Source organism: Coregonus clupeaformis, chromosome 32, assembly GCF_020615455.1.
Source record: "Coregonus clupeaformis isolate EN_2021a chromosome 32, ASM2061545v1, whole genome shotgun sequence".
Classification (NCBI taxonomy): Eukaryota; Metazoa; Chordata; class Actinopteri; order Salmoniformes; family Salmonidae; genus Coregonus; species Coregonus clupeaformis.
The window spans coordinates 6,721,867-6,747,369 of record NC_059223.1 but is presented as its reverse complement, the minus strand read 5'-3'; the positions used below and the strand labels follow the sequence as shown (position 1 = coordinate 6,747,369).

At 45.2% G+C, this 25,503-nt stretch overlaps 1 pseudogene; it reads right to left on the bottom strand.

Moving 5' to 3' along the window:
* Positions 1 to 2,521: 2,521 nt before the first annotated feature.
* On the bottom strand, positions 2,522 to 25,243 carry LOC123482419 (annotated as a pseudogene).
* Positions 25,244 to 25,503: the final 260 nt, after the last annotated feature.

The window sequence follows — 25,503 nt, the reverse complement described above, 5'->3', positions numbered from 1 at the left end:
CATTATATCTATTTTCTCTGTTCAGATCATGTTCATTGTGCCTTGGACTGTGATGACATTTGATATAGCAGCACTCAATGACTTTATGACAAGATTGAGATCTGTGTTCTAAAAGGATAGACAGACAGAATCCTCAGTTTAAAAAAAAAGATACTTGCCCTTTTTAACTAGCAGTTGTTGGTAATCATATTACAAGAAACTGCTTTTCTCCATGAGGTGTGTGCAATCTTATATGTATGACATGAAAATCCAAACGAATCACAAACACATTCCATTTTCTTTTATTTAGAATTTGTATTTAAATAGCCATATAAAAAGTAAAAGACTAGTGTAAGAAACATGAACAGGACTTGTTTCCTGTGGTTTGTTATACATTGTAACATCTCACATACGGTGCATATTGTGACGACAAGGAATGGTTTACCTCCCATTTGAGACATCATTGGAGTACAAATTACTTGTATTTTCAACATAATGGCAGTTTTCAGTAGCGTTGTTTTAGGACAAAACCCCCATGTATTTCCTTATTGAATTAGGGGGCCGGTTTCCCAGACACAGATTATGCCTAGTGCTTGGATTAAAACACAAATCCCAAATGAAAATCTCCATTGAACGGTTGTTTCAGTCACGGACTAGGCTTAATCTGGGTTTGGGAAACCAGCCCCATATGTATTGTAAAGAAATACGTTTCATCAATTCATTTGCATTTGCAGAACTTCCTACATTTAGTTCAGTAAAATAATAAAGCTTTCAAAAAATCAGGGGTATCGTCACCCAAGGCATAACAATGTGTTAATAACAGTACTCAGGAGTCAAGACTAGTGCTGAAAAAATTCTGTTAACTTTCAGAAGATTCCCAGGTTTCCCCAGAAATCCCAGAATCGACCAAGATTTCTAGGAAACCTGGGAATTTTGGGAAAGTTACGGGAATTTTGCCACACTAGTCAAGAGCTTATAGATGAGCAAAGTCATACAACTCTGAAATATATTGTATACAGCTCCAAATGCAACACAATGTAAAGTGTTTAAAAGTGTTAAAATGCGAGTTAAGGTTTGCTAATACAGTACTAGACCTATATATTGTTATTGTAGTGGATTAAAAACATGTCTTTCTTCTGGGCATTATAAAGTTGTAAAAATGTAGGTAAATATTACCTTGTTCAGAACGAGAATCAAAATTCATTCCAACATTTGAAAAGGGAGAAAATGCTCCTCAAAATGAGAGAAGAACATTCATTTCAGAAAACCCAAATGAAGAAACTTTTTTTTTTGAAAACAAAATAATTCCTCACATTAATCTCTGTACATGAGACCTACATAGATAGACAGGATCATAGGCATAAACTGGGCTGCTTCAGGGTAGGCAAACGTTGTGGAATGTTGCAGATAGAAATGCTATGACTAGAGCTGATGTGGTGATTCCTTATTCTACAAATCAGAGGCATGTTTGTTCTACATAATATATTTCTATCTGAATGTTCCACAATGTTGTGCTCTGCTGAACACGGCCCACGTGCTACTATGGGACTGGCGACAAAGAAGGTCCAAAATTCTACACCACGTCTGTTGGTGGGCATTAGTGAAGCTGTGAAGTGCTGTGGTATTGTAATAATAATAATATAATATGCCATTTAGCAGACGCTTTTATCCAAAGCGACTTACAGTCATGTGTGCATACATTTTTACGTATGGGTGGTCCCGGGATCGAACCCACTACCCTGGCGTTACAAGCGCCATGCTCTACCAATTGAGCTACAGAGGACAACCTTTCAATGGAGATTCTCATTGTAAAGGGCTGGGGTGTATTCATTAGTGCAAAGTGTAACAAACCGTAGCAATTTCTATTGGACAAATTCAGGCAGGTCCCTCCCAGTTTGCTTCCATTTGGTTCCTATGAATACACCCCTGGAACAATAGAGCTGTGGGAGGGGCTGAAACTCTAATAGGGTTTGGCTGCGTTCCAATTCACTTCCAGATTGGCCACCTCTCCTTGTCTCCTTTAATTTGCCAACGAAAGAAAGCCACTTCAAGCCACTGCAGTGTCCCAACACCCTTCGATGGCGTCCTTTCCTTGGCTTTTACATCTTGTGACTTTGACTGATAGGTGAAATATGCGTTGAATAGGTTTGAGCACAGCACACACACCAATCAAACTCTTTAAGACCAAAGGTGATAAAGGAAAGGAGACAAGAAGATTAGGAAAGGAAGTGGCTTCAGAGTGTTGGGACACAGCCTGGGCTGATGACAGAGAATGCTGGGCTGGGCTCTAGCAGTGGGGTGTGGTCTCTCCTGTGTCCCTCACAGCGTCTCAGTTAGTTTGATGGTCACAGCTTTCACCTCAGAGTACTCTGCCAATGCATATTCGCCCTGAGGAATCAAAATGCAAAGGTTAATAAATACAAATTAGTTTGTATTGTTCTAATCATTCACATTGTATAGAACATTTGCAAAAGTGTAAAGTTTGGGCAAACAAACTAGTAAACCCTTTCATCACACATAGAGTGTTGAAAAGAAATGACTCTTACAGCTCTCGTCCATTGCCTGACATTTTGTATCCTCCAATGGTGCCTGGGCATGAAGGGCGTTATAGCAGTTAACCCTGAGAGAGATAGAGAGACAGACAGACAGACAGACAGACAGAGACAGAGAGAGAGACAGAGAGAGTGAGACAGACAGTGAGAGACAGAGAGAGACAGACAGTGAGACAGAGAGAGAGCGAGCGAGCGAGAGAGAGACAGACAGAGACAGAGAGAGAGAGAGGGAGAGAGAGAGAGAGATGAGACTAAGCAGAGTAATGTCTTTGTTTACAGTAACTTCAGTTCCTTCCCAGAATTCACCAGGGACACGATAGCATGTCGCACTCATCCAGTGTCATAACCTTAATTTGCACAATCCTAATGCGGCCATAACCTTATGTTCTGATGGACCTACTCCTCTGCCATAACGTAACATAAACGTTCAGACTGAGGTCTTGACCTGGGAGTAAAACGTAAAGAAACGCTATGATCACTCAGGAAACCCTGTTGCTTTAAGGACAGTACAGATTGCTCAGCCGATATTGCGTGCCAAGTAAATGTCTCTCCAGCCGTTCAAATCTCTTCGTTCTTCTCTCCCACTCCCTGTCCTCCTCTCACTGCCACACAGAGGAGCTTTGTCTGGGATACCTACCTACCTAGCTCTGTCTTGTGGCCACCATGTGCAGCCACAGCTGTGTTCTCATGGGAACATGAAGAGGTATAAGTAGGGGATACGAAGTCGGAGTGAATAGGGAGTACAGTGGTAAAACGGTAATAGAAGTGGTACTGTAGGAAGTAGTAGTTAGTAGCATATGGAGTAAAGGAATAGTAAAGTATCTCTATGGGACTAACCTACAGTATTTATAAGAACTGGTCAGGCATTACTAATCAATCACTAACATCCAGTTCTCTTCCTTACACTATTTTGGATACTAGTACTAGTTATGAATTGTTAGGATGGGAATAGTAGTAGTTAATAGTTGTTGTTGTAGTCATATATAATGATACTATCATGGTACTATTGTTCAGGAGTTAACAGTAACCTACCAGACGGTGCCAGTCTCCAGGGCGGCAGACACAGAGAGAGCCCGGTCCAGATTGCGTGTGAACACGGCAGAAGCCAGGCCGTACTCACTGTTGGCTCTCTCTATGGCCTCCTGCTGGCTCTTGAAGCGGAATATACACTGGACCGGACCGAAGATCTGGATGGGGTCATGGAGAAGATTACATGCCCATTTCGAATGCATCCTTCCTACCGCCCTCCTTTGAAGAAATCCCTGATGTGACATGGCTGGATTGGTAAAGCTATGCGATAGAACCGTTGCTTACACCTATCAGTTTGTGTTGGATCAGTGATTACCCCAAGGAGGAAAGACAGGTATGTTTGTTACGTATTCAAACAGGCCATGGTGAGCAGGAGAAGGACAAAGCAAAACCTCACAGGGCACAGCTGTCAGTTCAACGTCCAATTTGGATTGACGTGGATATGATGAATAATGTGAATAAAAAATAATTTAAAAATGCAATGACTTCACTGCTTAACCCTGTCAATGTTTTGTGTCCAAATGAATCTCTGTCAGATCAATTAGCACCAATCAGAATAGCCTTGGGTCATATTCATTGGTGTTTGTTATTTGACAGGTCCAGATAGTCCCTCCCTGTGTCAGTAAAACATGTTCAGTTTGGTGTCTAGTGAATACGACCCATTGAGATAGTTAGAGGATGCAACATTGTATCTGTCCCTTTATGGGCGTCTGTGGGGAGCATGAGCAGTGCCATTGATGCCATCTCCATTTTTAAGTAGTACATTTTATTCTTCTTCTACTTCTATGAGTTGGTAAACAAACTGAAATGCTGCATACTGCCACCTGCAGTGTGTTGTTTGAACAGGTATAAAGCCAAGGTTGGCAATTTACTGCCAACTGCAGTTATGGAATGTTTGCTCACGAGTATAATTCATTTACTGTACCCTCCCTGATGACCTGGAGGGAATGATGTGATCCTTCCTTAACCCAGGAAGCCCCACCTAGTTGACTACTTAAAATGGTGAAAGTCCTCAATGGGGCTGCCCATGCTAAAACAGGCTTTTGGCCACTAGAGTCCCTCTATCTATTTCTATGATACCGATCCTGGTTTACCATGACCATAGACTTGGATAGACAGCTCTAGTGCCACAAAGGCTGTATTAGCATGGGCAGATCCATTGAGGACTTTCAACATTTTAAAGTAGTCAACTGGGTGGACTTTCTATGGGTTAAGGAAGGATCACAGAATTTCATCCAGGTTAGCAGGAGGGATCAGCCAATGAATGGCAGCTGGCAGTAAATCCCCAACCTTGGCTTCATGCCTGTTTAGAAAACACACTCCAGGTGGCAGTATACACTCTCTTTCAATTTGTTTACAGACTCATAGAAGAAATGCAAGAAGAAATTGACTACTTTAAAACGGGAGAAAGATCGCTGCCCATGCTGTCACAGAAGTCATTATGCCACAGATGCAAAGAAGCGCCCTCCATCCATCTGCATGACGATGACTTTGTTTGAACCATATATATACCGTTGTCTGAACCTGCACTTCAACCACACCACCAGAAGATGGCAGTGGTATACAACAAAACTGCCTGGACCAGTAGTGGCGTTCTCATTTTTATGAATGAAATCACTGTAATGCCAACATCAGAAACCCCTAGCTCTGGGTAGAAGTTCCCGTAGACACAGATCACAGATCTAGGATCAGCTTTCCTTCCCCCAATCATCGAAAGAAGAAACAGTAGGCAGCCAATACGATGCAGAAAAACTTCAGTTAAGTATTTACAGGTATTACATACAGAGAACAGAATGATCAGATCAGCCTGTGGTATATTTAAGCAATCTGGCCCGAGGGAGTGTGGTATATGGTCAATATACCACGGCTAAGGGCTGTTCTCTACACACGACGCAACGCCGAGTGCCTGGATACAGCCCTTAGCCGTGGTATATTAGCCATATACCACAAACCCCTGAGGGGTGCCTTATTGCTATTATAAACTGGTTACCAATGTATGCCGGAAGGTTGGTGGTTTACCCAATAAATGACTGGGTGTTTATACATAGAGTGCGACTCTCTCTTTGTTTTTTATACCAATGTAATTAGAAGAGTAAAAATACATGTTTTGTCATACCCGTGGTATACGGTCTGGATATACCACAGCCGTCAGTCAATCAGCATTCAGGGCTGGAACCACCCAGTTTATAATTCATATCAGGACGCTGTTTCGACTGCTAGAGTCTTCTTCAGGCAGCGTTGTGGTGGACGGATGCATCATCCCCCAATCCTAACCTTAACCATCTGACAAGAAAATCACAAAACTGACCATAGATCAGCATTTGGATCTCTTACCTCTTCCTTGGCGATGCGCATGTGGTCTTTGACATGGGAGAATACGGTGGGCTGGATGTAGAGGCCTGTGTCCTCCATGGCCACGCCCCCGCATTCCAGTTTGGCTCCCTCCTTCTTCCCGCTGTCAATCAACTCCAGTATCTTATTAAACTGCTTCTGCTCAATCTGGAGGAACAGGGGAAGATAGGAGATGAGAGGAGATGAGGGAGGGAGGGAGGGAGGGAGGAGAGAGAGGGAGAAGAGAGCGAGAGAGAGCGAGAGAGAGAGAGGAGAGGAGAGAGGGAGGGAGTAGAGAGAGGGAGGGATGGAGGGAGGAGAAGAGAGAGGGAGGAGGGAGGAGGGAGGGAGGAGGGAGGGAGGGAGAAGAGAGAGAAAGAGAGAGAGGAGAGGAGAGGAAGGAGAGAGAGGGAGAAGAGAGAGGGAGGAGAAGAGAGGAGAGGGAGGGAGGAGAGAGAGGGAGAAGAGAGTGAGAGAGAGAGAGAGAGGAGAGAGAGAGGAGAGGAGAGAGAGGAGAGGAGAGGAGAGGAGAGGAGAGGAGAGGAGAGGAGAGGAGAGAGAGGAGAGGAGAGGAGAGGAGAGGGGGGAGAAGAGGAGAGAGAGAGAGAGAGAGAGAGAGAGAGAGAGAGAGAGAGAGAGAGAGAGAGGGGGATAATAGAGAGAGGGAGAATAGAGAGAGAGAGAGACAAGTGGTTTCGTTAAGTTGGAGGCAGGCAGGGTAATGTCATTACACAAAAGGTAAAGTAATGGATATAAAGGTAGTATTCATTTACACACATCCAAAGCTGGCACAGGAGCAAGAGAAAGAAAGAACAGCTAGAAAAATAAGGGGGATGTTTTCTGCTCCCACCACAAGCGAACTTTAGTGAAGCTGCACTGATAGCCTACATTGATAGCCAACGGCGTAATGGAAACTAAGTTTCTGTCAGAAAAGACCTGAAGGCTATGTTCTGTAACTGTCCCACATCTTCTCATGCTATCAGCTGTAGACTTAAAGTAAAGGACTGAATCCTAATTTGTGGTCTGCACAGTTAACGAGATAATATTTGATTGACTTCACTGCATGACTTACATGAATATCTGAGTTAAGCACACAGCTCTCAAGTTACAGATGTATGATCTTCATTTGATCACTTTTTTGTTGCTGAGAACTTTCCTGCACCGCAGGAAATGCTAACTTTTAGTGTATTTGAGTTTTAAAAAGGCTTAGAAATTCCAGACTTGATTTGCCCTATGAAAAATGTATCAACCCCCTACAAAAATGTCCATTAACCAAATCCTTGGGCTCCCGAGTGGCGCAGCGGTCTAAGGCACTGCATCTCAGTGCTTGAGGTGTCACTACAGACCCCCTAGTTCGATTCCAGGCTGTATCACAACCGGCTGTGATTGGGAGTCCCATAGGGCAGCGCACAATTGGCCCAGCGTCGTCCGGGTTTGGCCGGTGTAGGCCGTCATTGTAAATAAGAATTTGTTCTTAACTGACTTGCCTAGTTAAATAAAAATGCAAATTTCCTGTTGCTGCAGGATTATTTTCCTGCCGTAGCAAACTGGCTCAACTGAAGATCCTACATCTGTAGGATTTGGTCCAAAGTTAGAAACTGATCTAATCGTGAATAATTGCCAAAGACTCCAGCCACCCAAGCCATAGACTGTTCACATCTGCTACCGTCCAGGCAAACGGTACCGAGCATCAGCTCTCGGACCAACAGGCTCCAAGGCAGCTTCTACCCCCAAACCATAACACTGCTAAATAGCCAGACTGCTAAATAGTCAACTAATGGTTCCCGAACTATCTGCACTGACTCTATCTTGCACTGACCCTACGCACACTCACTAGACTCTCATATACACACCATATACACACACTCACTCACTCACTCACTCACTAGACTCTATATACACACCATATACACACACTCACTCCCACTCACTCACTAGACTATATACACACCATATACACACACTCACTCACTAGACTCTATATACACACCATATACACACTCCACTCACTCACCTAGACTCTATATACACACCATATACACACATACACTCACTCACTCACTCACTAGACTCTATATACACACCATATACACACATTCACTCACTCACTCACCACTAGACTCTATATACACACCATATACACACACTCACTCACTCACTCACCATCACTCACTCACTCACTCACTCACACCACACTGCACTGTCACTCCCACACAAAACCCTCACACATTCACATACACTACATACGCACACACATAACACACACGCATACCAATTCAAACACACATACAGTACACACATGCACACACATGCACACACACACTTTTACACTCATCATTTGCTGCTGCTACTCTGTTTTTTATTTTACTCATATTATTATCTATCCTGATGCTTAGTCACTTTACCCTGCCTTCATGTACATATCTACCTCAAATACCCTGTACCTCTGCACATTGATATGGTACTGGTACTCCCTGTATATAGCTCCACATTGATCTGATACTGGTACTCCCTGTATATAGCTCCACATTGATCTGGTACTGGTACTCCCTGTATATAGCTGCATTCTTGTGTATTTTATTTTATTCCTCTTGTGTGACTATTTTATTTGTATTATTATTTTTAAGCTCTGCATCATTGGGAAAGGTTAGTAAGCAAGCATTTCACTGTAAAGTCTACACCAGTTGTATTCAGCGCGTGTGATAAATACAATTTGATTTGATTTGAATACTGTATACTGTCTGTTGCCCCATATTTTAGCATTTTGCTGTAAGTCGACATATTTGAGATGCTTTTCTACTGGCCAGCATCACAGACACAATGACTGGGGTTTGTGGCGTTCGGACGACTTGCTCTGTGTCAGTGGAGAGTTTCTGACAAACACCTGTCTGAGTTTCAAACACCTGTCTGAGAGGCCTCTCTGGCAGAACACTCCAATCAGAGAGAAGAAGGAGAAAGAAAAGAGAGGAGAGGGGGGGAGAGGAGGAGAGAAGAGAAGAAGAGAGAGGAGAGGGGGGGGAGAGGAGGAGAGAAGAGAAGAAGAGAGAGGAGAGGGGGGAGAGGAGGAGAGAAGAGAAGAAGAGAGAGGAGGGGGGGAGAGGAGGAGAGAAGAGAAGAAGAGAGGAGAGGGGGAGAGGAGGAGAGAAGAGAAGAAGAGAGAGGAGGGGGAGAGGAGGAGAGAAGAGAAGAAGAGAGGAGAGGGGGAGAGGAGGAGAGAAGAAGAGAGAGGAGAAGGGGAGAGGAGGAGAGAAGAGAAGAAGAGAGAGGAGAGGGGGGGAGAGGAGAGAAGAAGAGAGAGGAGAGGGGGAGAGGAGAGAAGAGAAGAAGAGAGGGAGAGGGGGGAGAGGAGAGAAGAGAAGAAGAGAGAGGAGGGGGAGGAGGAGAGAAGAGAAGAGAAGAAGAGAGAGGAGGGGGGAGAGGAGGAGAGAAGAGAAGAAGAGAGAGAGAGGGGGGAGAGGAGAGAAGAGAAGAAGAGAGAGGAGGGGGGAGGAGGAGAGAAGAGAAGAGAAGAAGAGAGAGGAGGGGGGAGAGGAGGAGAAAAGAGAAGAAGAGAGAGGAGGGGGGAGAGGAGGAGAGAAGAGAAGAAGAGAGGGGGGGGGGGAGAGGAGGAGAAAAGAGAAGAGAGAGGAGAGGGGGGAGAGGGGGAGAAAAGAGAAGAGATACCTGTGGTCCGTGTGATGTGCGTGAGTCCAGGGGGTCTCCTATGACGATACTCTTGGCACTCCACGCTGCGGCGTACAAACTCCTCATAGACCTGTTCCTCCACGAAGACACGCGACGGCCGTGCAGCACTGGCCCTGGTTGAAGAAGGCTCCCTTTTGGGTCTCCTCCACCGCCAACTGCACTGTTAGTGAACATAAGAGAAATGCTGACGAAGGCTGTCGCCAAAACGCCTCCATTTGTGTGACCTCTGCTGCTTCTAAATTTACATTTACATTTAAGACTAAGGGTGAGTCCCAAATGCCACCCTATTCCCTATATAGTGCACTACTTGTGACCGAGGCCCATAGGCACTATAGGGAATAGGGTGGCATTTGGGACATAGCCTAATACAGTGAGTGTGGGTTGTCCTTTCCTCCATTAGAGTCCCTCAGAGCAATAACAGAACAATTGGCAACATCTACCCTGAGGGCAACATTTGGCATCATTATGACATCATTTCCTGATTGTAAACTTGGTTTCTGGTCGTAGAGATGTCAGATAACAAGATTAGAACCAGGTAAACATGTATTTTTCTGGTCACAAACAAATTGAACAGACACCCTGTCCTTTTACAACCAGTAGACAACCTGACCATGACGTCTTCAGAGACGTCGTAAAGACGTCATTGCAACCAGTTTTGCCCGCTGGGTTATCGTGTTATAGGATAGAGTCACGATGGCACAATGTCCGGTCCACGCTTAACTATCACACAGTTCGCAATCAGTCTCGAGCTCTATTGCTTACAGGCACACTGTTGATCACACACACACTGTGTCAAAGCCCTTTCCTCTGCGCCTAGCCAAGCTGCTGTCTTTGTTCTCCCTGTCTGCCTTGTTGGTTTAATAGAGAGACAGTAACCACATCACTTACAGTCCGAGTCAGCAAAGACAATGCAGGGGTTCTTCCACCCAGCTCCAAAGTCACTCTTTTCAGATTACTCTTGGCTGCGGCCTCTTTGATCAACTGGCCTACCTGGGGAGACAAACAGGGCGAGGACGGATCACAGGGGGAAGTCATATAACAATGTGTCATACGGGACATTCAGTTCAAACAAATACTTTTAAAAATGTACATTGGGATTTGATAGGGAACGAGGGACTGGTATCGGTGAGACAGACTGTTAATGAAAGCATGTACTGCATGCCGAAATGAGAAAGATACCAACATTTTTAAACAAGTGTCAAATAAATATGACTTTTATCATACAATCCTGTACCCCACTTGGCTTTGAAAAATCATTTATTTTCAGCCTTGGGTTCAAATAGTATTTGTTTCCTTTTGATACTTTAGATGCACTTGATTGAGCTTGTCTGGTACAATGGAACACACAAACTAGTCCCAAAAGTGCAAACCCCGCCCATCTGACACTCCAGGCAGACTATTTGAAAGGAAAATACCACTTGAACCCAGGTCTGTTAATCTTGGAACAGACAGTGAACGGTTACAAAAAAACACATTATTCCAACTAGTTTCCCCGTCGCTTCCAGCATTATGCGATACTTCCAAACATGCACGTACCTTTGTAGAACCCGTGAACGCCACTTTGTCGATGCCCATGTGGCTAGCAATGGCTGCGCCTGCCGTGGGGCCGAACCCTGGCACGATGTTCACCACTCCGGGGGAAACCGGCCTATCAGGCAACCCGACGAAGAATGTTAGTGATCAGCACCATGTGCATGGGAATAAGGTACGCTTCTCGCTACCTCTTAACTCAGTCAACTGGATGAGTTAAAGGTACATTACACTTTTCAAATCAAAGTTAGCAGGATCTACACACAAACGGATGTTGTGGGACGTGGTTTCACCTTGACATTAGACTACTCTTAAGGTCCGGACACATAGGCCAAACTTTCATTTAGGAGTGAAATGTCCCTTTAAGGAGCACAGTGTGTGAGTATCAGAGAGTTACTCAGCGGATTACACCAGGCGGCACCAGGAGCTTGTTATTTGATATATATAATAATACGTCTTTTTTCTATTCAATTTCCATTGTCGTCTTTGATTGGCTGAACAACTCTCATTTACCCAATGATTAGAAGCAGAACTCTTGCTTTCCCTTTAAAAATCATTACCGTCCGACATGATAAAAGCGAGCTGGTCTAATCGCATAAGACCGGGGCTTTTCTCTGGGTATAAAACAGCCTGGGATCATTTGGAGTAATGGCCGGAAGAGAAGCCAAATAGGTTTGAAACCAAATGTCTCATGACCTCAAGAGTCACTACTACAGTCTAATTTCATACTGTACACACATACACACAGGCACAACAGCACGCGCATGTACACAAACACACACTGTATTGATTTAGGTTCTACACTGAAGACCTTCATATTTGCTCTCCTGAGCCCCGACATGAGGAGCAGAGTGAAGGGAAAGATGTTTGTAATAGAGGAGGGAAAAGGAGGGGGAGGAGAGGAGAGAGGAGGGGAGATGAGAGAGGAGGGGAGAGGAGAGGAGAGAGGGAGAAGAGGAGAGGAGAGGAGAGGAGAGGAGAGGAGAGGAGAGGAGAGGAGAGAGGAGAGGAGGGGAGAGGAGAGGAGAGGAGAGGAGAGGAGAGGAGAGGAGAGGAGAGGAGAGGAGAGGAGGAGAGAGGGGAGGAAAGGAAAGGAAAGGAAAGGAAAGGAAAGGAAAGGAAAGGAAAGGAAAGGAGAGGAGAGGAGAGGAGAGAGAGGAGAGGAGAGGAGAGGAGAGGAGAGGAGAGGAGAGGAGAGGAGAGGAGAGGAGAGGAGAGGGAGAGGAGAGGAGAAGGGGTCTATAGTTTGACCTCAGGTGCTGTCTCCTGGTCAACAGATGTAATAGTTCATGTGTCCTGAGGAGGACCAACAGATTGCCTGTTGTTTTTCTTATAAAGGACAGAAAGTGCACGTTCACTTTTAGGATAGTTTTTGGGATAGTTGCATATAATATCTCTTCATTACAATGCAGGATTCTCCCAATCCGATCCTGGAGAGCTACAGAGAGTGCAGGCTTTACTTCCAATCCAACACTGACACACCTGACTGTTCCAAATAATCAACCAATCGTGGCCCCTTCAGTCTGCACCACGACCAAATTGAATGTGTTTGTGCTGGGCTGGAACAAAAGCCTGCTCACCCAGTATAGCTCTTCAGCAATGGAGTTGGAGGCCCCTGTTGTACTTGAAAGTCTCTCTCACCTCTTTGATGAGAGATCCTACGTGCAGGGCTGTGAGAGGGGTCTGCTCGGCTGGCTTGATGACCACAGTGTTCCCAAGCACAGCGCTGGGGCCACCTTCCACATGAACATCAGCAGGGGGAAGTTCCACTAGGAGAAACAAAACAAGTGTATATCAACAATTTAGTATTTTCTTCATTAGTCCACTGTTAATATGATCCTTTTTTTTTTTTGCATGTCAGCAGCCAAGTTTTCAAGATAGAGCACTTTCAGTACAGAGCAAAAGTGTGATGATTTGATTCGAGAGAAATAACAAGACCATTGTTCTGTCATCCTATAAAGTGATGATTCAAACAATCTGCTTAGAAAACCTTTCTTCTCTCTGCCCTGTTATTTTCCCTCCAGAGAACTTAATGAAACAAATGAACAAATAACTGGGCCCTCAAACACATATTAGACAGCAACGCATGTAAGAATCCTAATGTTTACTGTTTAAGCATTGTTAACTTTTACAATGCTTTGGATACAGCTGCCACAATTAGGATTTTTTTGGATGTGTAACCCTAAAAACGAGCTTCCTGTTTTCCTAAGCGATGACTCATGGTCTGCGTGAGTGCCAGTGGTGCTTTTAGTAATTACACGACGTCCTTCAGTATAAATTTCATTTTGATGATATAATCTCCCATGTCGAACACAGCCTTCTTGTTCCTTTGTTGCCGGAGCAACATAAGAAGATATAGACTTATGCTAGCAGAGAAAGCCCATTGGCCGCATTCAGTCAGTCAAAATGTAGAAGAAGAAAGGACACTCCGTCTGGTCTAGACTGTAGTGAACACTGTGCAATGTGATAGCCTTTACGCTAGCCTACATGGACTGCTATCCCACCCCAAGCAATCTGATTATGTTATAATCAAAAAGGAAATATGGATGTTTTTTTGGATCTGTAAGTCTGCATCCTAAATGACACCGTATTCCCCATATAGTGGAGGGGGCCCTGGTCATAAGTGGTGTACTATATAGGAGGAGGTGCCATTTGGGATGCTGACCTTAATGTATAGTTGTAAGCAGTCGTGTTCCTTTAACGGTACACTTACCAGTTGGATTAAGAGCGAGAGTGCTTTGAAAAGAAAAGGTAGAGATTAGGATTAGATTTCCAGTACATGTCCAAGATTTAATTTCACCCTCAGATCGAGTTGAAGTTGGTAAAGTGCAGTTTACTGCGAACCCACTTACGAATAAACATTTTTAAGACCAGTCCAAACTCAAATCTTCATTTTTGTTATTGTTCCAAATAAAGTTGCATTTACCTCAAAATGCACTTTCAAGAAAGATGTTACCTGAGAATATAATGGGATCATTTACTCTAATGCATCCCAAATGGCACCCTATTCCTATATAGTGCACTACAGCCTATAGCGCTCAGTCAAAAGTAGTGTACTATGTAAGTAAGGTACCATTTGCTGGACACAGCATCTATTTAACTATCTCCTTATTGCTGCAGCTCTACTGATCTATGACTGTCAACATGCATGCTAAGAGTTATATTTCTGTACGTGCCAGGGACATGTAATGCCCTTGGAGCTGAGGCACGGAACAATATGGTTTTGGGGTGACAGCACTGACAGTAAAAAGCTTGATGAACGGCTCTTGTGTTTGGCACACACACACACACACACACACACACACACACACACACACACCAATAACATTCTCCCTTGTCTCTAGAATAAAGGAGAGTTTTGGTGCCAATGTGGCGTCCGTCCATCACTATTCTAAATCTCCAACAGCCTGCTGTACTGTAGGCCAGTATCTGAGACTATGTCCCATGGCTATCGTCTGTGGGGATTCTGTTACAGTGAAGGTAAACTCACTGCACTGTACACCTCTGACATACACACACACTGTCCAGATGTATGAGGGATTTATTTATTTTTTATTTTTTATTTAACCTTTATCTAACTAGACAAGTCAGTTAAGAACAAACTCTTATTTACAATGACGGCCTACTTTACAATGACGGACTACTTTACAATGACGGACTACTTTACAATGCCTTTCCCAGTGGAAATATGGTAGGCAAAGTGCCATGATCGGGCATGACACAAATGCTGTGTGTGTGGATGGCTGGGCTGTTGGGTGGTTGGGACTTTGGGTGGGTGGGTGGGTCAGTGGGTGGGTGGGCCGTTGGGTGGGTGGGTGGGTCGGTGGGTGGGCCGTTGGGTGGGTTGTTGGTGGGGTGGGCCGTTGGGTGGGTGGGTGGGTGGGTGGGTGGGCCGTTGGGTGGGTGGGTGGGTGGGCCGTTAGGTGGGTGGGTGGGTGGGTGGGTGTGTCGGTGGGCGGGTGGGTGGGCCGTTGGGTGGGTGGGTGGGTCGGTGGGTGGGTGGGCACGTTGGGTGGGGTGGGTGGTCGTGGGTGGGTGGGCCGTTGGGTGGGTCGTCGGTGGGTGGGCCTTGGGTGGGTGGGTGTGTGGGCCGTTGGGTGGGTGGGTCGGTGGGTGGGTGGGTGGTCGGTCGGTGGGTGGGCCGTTGGGTGGGTGGGTGGGTCGGTAGGTTGGCCGTTGGTGGGTGGGCCGTTGGGCGGGTGGGTGGGTGGGTGGGTCGGTGGGTGGGGTGGGTGGTTGGGTCGGTGGGGCGGGCTGGTGGGCGGTTAGGTGGGTGGGCCGTTGGGTGGGTGGGTGGGTCGGTGTGTGGGTGGGCGTTGGGTGGGTGGGTGGGCCGTTGGTGGGCGGGTGTCAGTGGGTGGGCCGTTGGGTGGGCCGTTGGGTGGGTGGGTGGGTCGGTGTGTGGGTGGGTGGGTGGGTCGGTGGGTGGACCGTTGGGTGGGCGGGTGGGTCAGTGGGTGGGTGGGTGGGCTGTTGGGTGGGTGGGTGGGTCGGTGGGTGGGCCGTTGAGTGGGTGGGGTGGGTGGGTGGGCTGTTGGGTGGGTCGGTGGGTGGGCTGTTGGGTGGGTCGGTGGGTGGGTGGGCCATTGGGTGGACCGTTAGTGGGTGGGTGGGTCGGCCGTTTGTGGGTGGGTCAGTGGGTGGGCCGTTGGGTGGGTGGGTGGGTGAACGTTGGGTGGGTGGGCCATTGGGTGGGTGGGTGGTGGTGGGTGGGTGGGCGTTGGGTGGGTGGTTGGGTCGGGTGGGCCGTTGGGCCGTTGGGTGGCTGGGTGGGTCAGTGGGTGGGTGAGCCGTTGGGTGGGTGGGTGGTGGGCCGTTGGGTGGGTGGGTGGGTCGGTGGCCGTGGCCGTTGGGTGGGTGGGTGGGTGGGTGGGTGGGTGGGTGGGTGGGTGGGTGGGTGGGTGGGCCGTTGGGTGGGTGGGTGGGTGCGTGATGTGTGTGTGTGTGTGTGCGCATGCATCTTTACGTCAATGCAGGTGAATTTCACATTTCAATGGGTGGGCCGTTGGTGGGTGGGTGGGTGGGCCGTTGGGTGGTGGGTGGGTCGGTGGGCAACGCTTGGGTTGGGTGGTGGGTGGGTCGGTGGGTGGGTGGACCATTGGGTGGTGGGTGGGTCAGTGGGGTGGGTGGGTGGGCTGTTGGGTGGGTGGGTGGGTCGGTGGTGGGCCGTGAGTGGTGGGTGGGTGGGTGGGTGGGTGGGCCGTTGGGTGGGTGGGTGGGTGGGCGGTGGGTGGGCTGTTGGTGGTCGGTGGGTGGGTGGGCCATTGGGTGGACCGTTGGGTGGGTGGTGGGTGGGTCGGTGGGCCGTTGGGTGGGTGGGTGGGTCAGTGGGTGGGCCGTTGGTGGGTGGGTGGGTGTAACGTTGGGTGGGTGGGCCGTTGGGTGGGTGGTGGGTCGGTGGTGGGTGGGCCGTTGGGTGGTGGGTGGGTCGGTGGGCCGTTGGGCCGTTAGGTGGGTGGGTGGGTCGGTGGGTGGGTGGGCCGTTGGGTGGGTGGGTGGGTGGGCCGTTGGGTGGGTGGGTGGGTCGGTGGGCCGTTGGGCCGTTGGGTGGGTGGGTGGGTGGGTCGGTGGTGGGTGGGCCGTTGGGTGGGTGGGTGGGTCGGTGGGTGGGTGGGTGGGTGCGTGATGTGTGTGTGTGTGTGGTGCGCACATCTTTAAGTCAATGCAGGTGAATTTCACAACTCCTATTTGCCAAGTCATTGTGTTTAGCTGTAGCACAGCAGTAGCATGTGTTTAGTACTTGTTCACACCCTGCCAGCAGATTCTACATATATTATTATTACAGAGTCACAAACACAAAGCAGCCACTGGTCTTACTTACTGGAATGATGGCTCCACACACACCTATGGGCTCATGTTTGGTGAAACACATAAAAGTGTCATCTGGAGAAACAACAACACAACAACAAGAGACTCATTATCAATCTCTCTCCATTCAAAATGACACATTACTTCAAGTTTAAAGTCTGTTTAAATGTGGCATCCTTTCTCATTTATTTAGCTACATCAACCATTTGCATTTTCGAATGATGGTCAAAAATATCCTTATTAAGCTCTCCATATAACGGGAACACAGTCATTTGGACACTCATCCTCTGCCCGTCTAAAAGTCCCTGTGCTTTGCTACTCACATGGCTGAAAGTCCTGTTTAATAGAAGGAAATAGAGCAGGTGGATCTAGAGACACCAATAACCAGACTATTAAGCCTACTGTTTATGGTGAAATGTCACCCTTGACCTTCTTGGAATGGGGTTGGGGCAATTAAAAGTGTCCCCCATTTAATTGCTGCAATGTCCCACCCTCCTCTTTCTCTGTAGTAGTCAACTGGCTTTTTATGGTAAATATAGTTGAACTATAAATAAGTTAAGTTAGAATGTTTATGCAATAGAGTTTATCTTAAACTACTTTGTTAAGCAGAAGTTACTTACTTAGGTGTTATGGTACTGAAGGTTTGTTAAAATCCTGTAAAACCCTGTCTCAACAACTATCAACTTACAAGATCTTAGTGCACCATGTTGCACATGCGTTGCGCAGCAATTGTTCCACCAATAGTCTACTGTGGTGCAACCAAACCTCTTTAGTGCCCCCCAACTCTAACATAAAACAAAGACAGGAAACTGTCTATTATAAAATACATGTATAATACTGCATAGTAACATGAAATTATACCAACACAAGACATTCCAAAATCCTTTCCCACTACTGTACCACAGTATCTCTGCAACTAAGGTCAATCCTTCTGAGATAGTGACTAGAACAACAAACTGACTCCAATGCTGCCTCCTAAATGGCACCCTATTCTCTGATACAGTGCACTACTTTTGACCAGAGCCCTATGGCACCTTGCTTCCCTTTCACCTTACTTCCTTCCACCTTGCTTCCCTTTCACCTTGCTTCCTTTCACCTTGCTTCCTTTCACCTTGCTTCCTTTCACCTTACTTCCTTTCACCTTACTTCCTTCCACCTTGCTTCCTTTCACCTTGCTTCCCCTTCCACCTTGCTTCCTTTCACCTTGCTTCCTTTCACCTTGCTTCCCCTTTCACCTTGCTTCCTTTCACCTTACTTCCTTTCACCTTACTTCCTTTCACCTTGCTTCCTTTCACCTTACATCCTTTCACCTTGCTTCCTTTCACCTAGCTTCCCCTTTCACCTTGCTTCCGTGACATTTGCATGATCCCCCTCCACCTCCACAAAAGCCCAGCTGATAGCCTAGATAATCGGTTCAATCCGATCCTCTCACTCTGTGTCACTGATCTTCTCTCTTGTTTCTCCTATTGATGTATGTGGTGATTACAGACAGACAGACTCCTACACACACAACGGTCATCTCCCAGGCCCTATTATCTCCCGGGGTACTGGGTGAGCCTACTCATCCCAGGCTATACCGCTTATCAAAGGTTACATTTCCATAGCCAGTGGAGTGGACATGGGATGTACAGTAGAGGGAATTAGACTGTCTCCCAAATGGCACCTATTCCCTATGTAGTGCACCTTCGCTTAATTTAGGCCCAGAGCTGTATTTAGGCCCAGAGCTGGAGGGGGAGGGAGGGGAAGGGACTAGCTCGGAGGCGTTGATGAGGCACTGATCTGGAGTGTCTGATTCTCAGCTAATCCCGACACAGACTGTTGCACCTCGCTGATTACCATCAGCCCCCTCTTCCTCTTCCTTTGTCCTCGGCAGCCTTTCGTCTCTCAACTGCCCCATTGGAATCTAATCAGGAGGAAAGAGGGAAGCCTGTTTTGTCTATCTGACGTCCTGCCGTGGTGGCCGAGGATGGTTTTTGACACTGTGCAAGGGGGAAGTATTAAGAGGACGGATGAGATGCCACCCAGGTCTGCGGACAATTGATGGACCGGCTGAGTGACTCGACTGCTAATTAACTCGTTTCTTGACGACTGTGCAGAACCAGTGGGCTAATCATATACTGACAGAGAGTCTATGTGAGCCATTACGCCACAAAGGAGAGAGACAAGTGATTGTTGCGAAACAGCTTGCTCAGATTGACAGGTCATGGACCTTTTTGGGCAATACTTTAACAAAAGCTGTCAGTTATAATGCATTATTACCTGTAATAACACTGTTTGGAAATCTTGTTATATTATAAATGTACGAAATGGTAATAACTGGATCATTATGAGATGATACTTAGACATTACAAGGGGGTCATAAGCCTACATGATTTTAACAAATCGTTACAATACATTTTGACCACATCATAATGCACTATACCTGTAGGTGAAAGTAATAGTCTGGCAATCTAAAAGGGTTTAAAGGCAGCACAGAGACACTTACCTACAGGCATGGTTTTGCCATGTATCTTGTCGGCCCAACTGCATAGTATCTAAGGGTTTTGATGCTGCCGTCCAGATCAATGAAGAAAGAATGTAGGAATGGTTTCCCAGTGTCTATAGTCTCCATGGTCTGTAAAAGAGAAGGAATAGTCATAATCAGAAACACTGAACATGGCGCAATAAGGCCACATCAATGCAGGCTGTCCTAACTTCTAAAATGGGAAATCTGAGGCAGAATCATGTCAATAGAATAAAACAAGGAATAACTAATAATATAACTAAAAATATATTTTGAGAGGTTCTCTCATCTTTTGCACAGTCAGCTGCAAGCGCAGCACCATCAATGCCTTGGTTGCTACAAAACAATGTTTTATGCCCTCGACGTGCGCCAATAAGTTAATATGCTGTGGGAGTTAATTGGTTCAGAAAGAAAAGTTATAATGATTATAATGATAAATGAATATGAGGCTGAGTAGAGGCACTGGGTACGGCATGGCTGCCATAGCTAGCAGGGTTGTCTCTCTGTGTAGCCAAGGGTGGTGTGAGCTGGAACATTATATGACCATGAAATACAACAGATCCATCTGAATCTCATCTGAATGTCATATCAAATGTATTTCAAATCTAGATTAACAATCATTTCTATAGAGCAGAGGGGTGGACAGAAACCTTGACAAAAGCAATCCATGACGTTGTGCATTTGACAGTATTTCAATAAGTGACTGTACGTAAGTTACTAAACTCTTTGACGGACACAAGCTGCTTGAAACCACTAAGCCGAATGTGTTGGGGAAGAGAACATTTTTGTATGGTGAGACCAACTGTGTCAAACATGATTTGTACACTTAAAAGGTGCTATGATACTCAAGTTCTTTGATTGACTCTCTCAAGTCAAGTGAGACACAAGTCAAGTGTTTACTAAAAACCTGGGTCAAATACGTAAAATACTTTAAAATAGGCCTACTTGAAAGTATTTGAGGTGCGCTTGATTTACCTTGGAGTTTGGGAGAACCCATAGAGAATGATAGAGGACTCTTCTTTGTATCAGTCCTATTTATGGCATCTGTGAGTGCACTGGCATCTCCATTTTGAAGTAGTCCATTTTATTCTACAACTACTTCTATGAGTTGGTAAACAAACAGAAAGGATGCATACTGCCACCTGGAGTGTGTTGTCTGAACAGGTATAAAGCCAAGATTGGTGATTTATTGCCACCTGCAGTTATGGAATGTTTGCTTACAGTATAGTTCATTGGCTGATCCCTCCTGATGACCCGGATGGAATTATGTGATCCTTGTGAATTACACTGTTGAAGGCTTAGGAAGGCCGAAATGTTTGTCTATCTACCTACCACCGAATGAACTAAATACTATAAAGAAACCTTGAATCTCCTTTTGAGTGCGGACCAGCTACATCATTTTGTGATCCTTCCTTAACCCATTGGAGTCCCACCCAGTTGGCTACTTCAAAATGGTGAAAGTCCTCAATGATGCGGCCCATGCTAAATCAGGCTTTCGGGCTCTAGAGTCCTCTATCTATCTCTATGGGAGAACCAGCTCAAGTGCAGCACCAGCAATGATATAATAATAATATAATATGCCATTTAGCAGACGCTTTTATCCAAAGCGACTTACAGTCACGCGTGCATACATTTTTGTGTATGGGTGGTCCCGGGGGATCGAACCCACTACCTTGGCGTTACAAGCGCCGTGCTCTACCAGCTGAGCTACAGAGGACCACGATATATGTAGGCTATTTGACCAATAAGATCTAATTCCAACATTCAACCAAAGCAAATGGAAATATAATAAGAGACGAAGCACTGCCACAGAGCTAGAACACCAATAGATTTATCCTGTCTTTCATTGGGCTAAATGCTAAATCTGGTCTTTATTTCTCCCACAAACAGAACAGGGGTTAGTGTAATTAGCGATACCCCAGCACAAGCAGCCCTCCCAGAGCATGTTTTCAATTAGCAGCCACATGCAATCCCATAATATGACTTCACTCACATCTGTAATGTTTCATTTACAAATCGGACTCCTAATGCAATCTGGAAACTCGATTGAGAAGGCACTGGAACATGGCTCGGATCACCCACCACTGTAATATCTGACTTACACTGTAAAAAAAATAATCCAAGGTGGCCCAACTCAAGATATTTTAGTAACTAGTTCCACAGACTTTTTGAGTTTACTCAACTTTTTGGAGAAGTGGCGGCAGGTAGCCTAGTATTTACAGCGTTGGGCCAATAACTGAAAAGTTGCTAGTTCGAATCCCCCGAGTCACAAATGTGAAAATTCTGTTGATGTGGCCTTGAGCAAGGCACTTAATCCTAATTGCTCTAGGGGTTGCTGTTAATTATGTCAGACCATCTCTCAGGGAGAGTTGGGATACCGGTATGCAGAAAACACATTTCCAATTCATACATGCGTATTAATACACGCTTGTACATGTGTTGAATAAGCCTCATATTTTAAGTTGGCCAAAACATTGTTCTAACTCAACTATACACTGAGTATACCAAACATTAGGAACACCTTCCTAATATTGAGTTGCACCCACCTGGCACCTACTACCATACCCCGTTCAAAGGCACTTAAATCTTGTGTCTTGCCCATTCACCCTCTGAATGGCACACAATCACAACCCATGTCTCAATTGTCTCAAGGCTGAAAAATCCTTATTTAACCTGTCTCCTCCCCTTCATCTACACTGATTGAAGTGGATTTAACAAGTGACTTCAACAAGGGATAATAGCTTTCACCTGGATTCACCTGGTCAGTCTATGTCAATCAACTTAAAAATATGTTTTTGATAGATGTTTTGCATGGAAATTATTTTATTATTGACAAAAGACTGTTATATTTTTTTATGTTAAAGGAATACTACACTCAAAAACTATATTTTGGTATTTAGTCCATTAGTCCCCTGTTAATACAATTCCATGTCAGTTAAACTTTTCCCCAATTTTATATTTAACCTACAAGTACTTTTTCTAAGTTGCATTTTTTACAGTGAGGAGGGAGGAGGAAAACACACAATCACCAGATAAAGAGGTAGAGAAAGAGAGAGGGAGAAAGAGAGAGAGAGAAAGAGAGAGAGGGAGAGAAAGAGAGAGGGAGAGAAAGAGAGAGGGAGAGAAAGAGAGAGGAGAGAAAGAGAGAGAGAGAGAAAGAGAGAGGGAGAGAAAGAAGAGGGAGAGAAAGAGAGAGGGAGAGAAAGAGAGAGAGAGGAGAAAGAGAGAGGGAGAGAAAGAGAGAGAGATTTCATGCAAGTTGATCTTCTTTATAATGTATTTTTATGGCTTCTCTTGTGCCACACACAGGCCTAAAGTCTCACAGGCTCTCACCAACAATATTAGAATGAATGTCAAGGTTGTGTGGGGATTATATAGCAACAAGTGTAGAACTGAAAAATATATATTACTCGAGTCGCGATCACAGATCATGCACTTTCAGCATCTGGTGCATTGCGCACTGCGCTGCTGCTGTCAATTATCTCTGGATACCCAGAATAGATGATAGGCTACCTTCACAACGCAGGTGTCAGGTGTAAAGTTGACCAATAGGCTGCTAGTTGTAGCCTACTACAGTCTAGAGACAAATAATGTTAATAGACCGTTATATCGACAACTTACCGCTAGCAGTGCCTGGTCCCTCTCGATCAGGTCTGCGAGCTTGTGCAGGAGTCGCCCCCGGCTTGACACATCCATCCTTCGCCACGGCGAGCCCTCTGGCTGGCCGCTCTGGCAGCCTTTACAGCCTTGTCCACATCTGCCTTCAGGTACACATCAACAGCTTTCACACGGACAACTGATAACCTACCTATAACATTTCTATGCGTAATGTTATTTTGCATAAGTTACAATTATGAGCAGGCTAATGATAATTGATAGGCCTAATTCATTCGCACAAATTTATTTTTGTCTGTAGCCTAATAAAATACTTTGGTATTGAGTTGATAGACAGTCGCGCTCTTGGTTTTCAATTAGGCTATGGAAAAGGAAATGAAACATATAGGCCTAGATCTTTTCTTGACCAGGGACCCCCTCCCAGGCAAACTGGCAACCCAGGGACCGCCATCATACATTAGCAAAAACATGTATTTCACATGTCTTGTCTTATCATCAGGTGAATGATAATGGCAAGGAGAAGTAATCAACATTTTAAAATGAACAGATTTGGTAAAGAATTTTTCATTATTTTGACCTCCCCACATTATAATTGGAAGAGGAAGTATAATCTCTAACATAGGCTATTAGCTAGAAAGGTAGTAACTCCAGAAATATTTTCGCTAAGATCAGCTGTTTAGCTGGTTAATAAACAAAGGTTAGCCATGTGTTGGCAAAAATGTATGTCCAAGTCAAAAAGCTTACCAGCAGCGAACGGCACTTGCCACACTGGTAGCCTATTGACTGGTAGCCTATTGACTGGTAGCCTACTGACTGGTAGCCTACTGACTGGTAGCCTATTGACTGGTAGCCTACTGACTGGTAGCCTATTGACTGGTAGCCTAATGACGGGTGCTTTTTCAAAGCCTATGTCAGATACTCCAGCGAGTTTAATTGGCTCCAATGAGTGTAATTTGCTCAATATTAGGAGTTGAGAAATTAAGTTCACATCATTAGAAATAAAACATGATCCTATTTTCTACTGTAGGTATGTAATTAAAAATGTGTTTATTCTGTTGTTGCTAGCGATATTCATAAAAACGTTGAAAAAAATAATGTATATAAAATAAAATATTTTCGCGGACCCCCTGCAGTACCTGTACCCCCGGTTGAATACCCCTGGCCTAGATAATCAGAACCAGACTGAGAGAATAAAGAGAGGTGGAAAAAGTCAGGGTCACTGCAGTAGGTGTAAACTAATTCTGTTAATTTAATTTCGCAAACATTCCTTATTTCGTCAAGTCAATTTATTAATCGGGACATGAATTTATGTTTTAGGTACATACTTTGTCTGCTTCTTCCACTTCACAGATTTTGACACCTGTTGCTGGATTGAAGGTCTGAAACGTCTTTCCTTTGACAGAGGTGTGCCACTCATTGTTGATAAAAATCTGTTGAACACAAAGAAAGACGCTTAAAAAAAATTAAAATAAAGTTTTACAACGCACCTGTTCATTAGGCTACTACCAGGAAGCAATATAACACAGGAGCATAAATAATGTGTGTTTTTTGGTTTTCAAATATAGTTTTCATGCAACCTTTTGGATCCAACTCCAATATGAAGACATGGATATCACACCAACAGGCAAACCACAACATTTAGCCTACGCACAGGCTACAGCCTAACATGCGTTAGAATAACTTGACGAAAATCACCTGCCTTGGCTTATGATGTATTGAACATGTAGTTTTACATTAAATTATACCTTATACTTTACACTCAAGTTTCAAGTTTGTATTGTCACTTGCACTAACTAGTACAGTGAAATGCCTTTCTTGATTGCTCTTTCCCAACAATGCAGTAGTACTATATATATATATATATATATATATATATATATATATATATATATATATATATATATATTTATATATATATATTCAAAATAGTTCAAAAGTTGTGCATACCGGTGTTTCAGATGTTTCGGCTTAATACTTTTTTTCACATTACATTTTCACTATTCAGTGATTGCTGCTATGTTACTTCAATAAGACGTGCGTCTCACCTTGGTGTGGCGTATCTCCTGCACTTTGACCGGCTGAGGAAAAGGCATGGGAGGGCTCCCCTCGCCATTCGCCCCCGTCACCCCGTTCTCTGTAGTTCCGTTCTGAGCCATTCTGCGTCACCGGTCCAGTCCTGCCACCAGTGTATCCTCTCTGTGTGTCTGTGTACTACTGAGCACTAGAAGCGCATCCAGCGGTCTTTATAAGAAGGCGAAAATCCTCCCTCTCTCTCTCTCTCTCTCTCTCTCTCTCTCTCTCTTTCCCCAGAGCAGCTGAGGGAAACCCAACTCTGCCCTTATCAAAATATCAGGCCCCATTATCTGCTGCATGGAATCATAAACCAAAGCCTCCTGGAATATTGTTGTTAATAGGAATGTTTAACATAACAGGATAAAGATATGACAGACGCGTTTATATTGACGGTCGGCT